This window comes from Pinus tabuliformis, chromosome X (genome assembly GCF_031772625.1).
Source record: "Pinus tabuliformis cultivar Carrire ecotype Pingquan chromosome X, CPIR1, whole genome shotgun sequence".
In the NCBI taxonomy this organism is placed as follows: Eukaryota; Viridiplantae; Streptophyta; class Pinopsida; order Pinales; family Pinaceae; genus Pinus; species Pinus tabuliformis.
The window spans coordinates 609,292,939-609,294,661 of record NC_142308.1 but is presented as its reverse complement, the minus strand read 5'-3'; positions in this window follow the sequence as shown (position 1 = coordinate 609,294,661).

The window sequence follows — 1,723 nt, the reverse complement described above, 5'->3', positions numbered from 1 at the left end:
AGAACGACCAATCCTACGAGTTTAAAGGGTTAAGAACCTACAAACTAAGAAAATAAATGGTCGCTTTTCACTTTCACGCAAAAAGGTTTGCATGCCCCCAGGTATAGCGAAGTAGAGTTTCCCAGGTTACCCCTCAATTTGTAGACAAAACACTTGTTCTATTGGGAAAGGCCTACCTTCTCTAGGTTACCCTTCAATTTGCAGACAAAACATTTGTTCTATCAGGAAAGGCCTACCTTCTAACAGAGGTATCTTATTCCGGTCTAATCCCATTTTCCTAAACAGACGGGTGTGTCAGACCAGTCATATATCCTCTGTGGAAACCTACCCTATACCTGAAGTTTTCTTGCCGAAGCAGACCAAGGTGCATGCCCCCTGGGTTTCAGTCTTGACCACCGAATCACTCGCACTCATCAGGTGGACGGATTGGATATTGATGAGACATTCCTTGTGCAAAAAGACTTGTTAAGGATGGCATTGGACTATTAGCTATGTTTAAACCGTGGAATGAAAGCTGTTCTACGAGTTGGACCACTCTGCCTTCATGCGGAAAACACATTACTCGAAAGAGAGAGGAGACGATGGCTCCCATGCTATAAATGTAGTCGCGCCCAAGGAGTAGATTGTAATCTAAAGGTCCTTGGACTACCATTATGTTCAGATAAATGGTTTTCCTTCTCAAAGCTATAGGCAAATCTGGAAGGATCCCTAACGGTCGACTGGTTCCTTTATCGAAGCCTGTCAGATTTCGCATCTTAGGCAAAAGCGATGGCGAACCAAGCGCTTTCCAAGAAGTTGAGGAAAGGTTATACTCACAGAAGCCCCTTCATCTATGATGGTACCAACCATGACCATTTTGTAAGTTTGCACTATGATTCGAAATGGTACATTAGATGGTAAATGGGGTCTGCCTAGTAGATTCCAATTGAAGGAAACAACTAGGTTGCTTGGAGGTGCGACTGAATAAACGGCCGGATACAACTCTAACAAATTTCCTTCTTGCGGTAAAGGAATGGGAATATTGCCCCCATGTTCATCGGAGTCTATGTTTATGAAAAGAATTTGAACGGTGTCGTTCTCATTCTCCTCGGTGACTGTATCATCTGAAGGTAAATCTTCTGAAGTCAAGATGGGGTCGACTGCTGTTGTTGGGAAAAGTATCCATTCGGAATGCCCCTATCCCACTCTAAGGTGTGATAGTGCCTTAGCAACAAACAAGGAAAACTATCTGAGTATTCTTCTTTATGAAATGTAAATGGAGAAGAAGGATGTAACTAACCTGTGTCTTTCGCTAGCTTGTTGATCCAATCACTCTCCTCTTTCGCTTGTTTCCCGCTGCCTGCTCCTTCACTGGTCTAGCTTCACCAAGTTCCTGCAAGATCACAAGAGAGGAAAACTACACAAAAGACATAGATTTGCATTCATAACTAGTTTAGGATCAGATATAAACTAAATATGCAAATATAACAAAACATCATTGATATACAAGCACATAGGAGAAACTAAAATAGCTTTATTGATATGATAAGAAAGTCAAAGAGGAGATACAACCAAGTAAGTCTCGATCCAGCATCTACCTCCCAGCAAAGGAATCCCTTCCTCTCCTCCAACAAAGCATAAATCACCCAATGTGCTAATCTCAATCTCAAACCAACAGCAATTCTCTGCAAAGTACAAAATTCCAGCCTCCTGGACCTCTGGGTGAGAGATCCATATATAGATG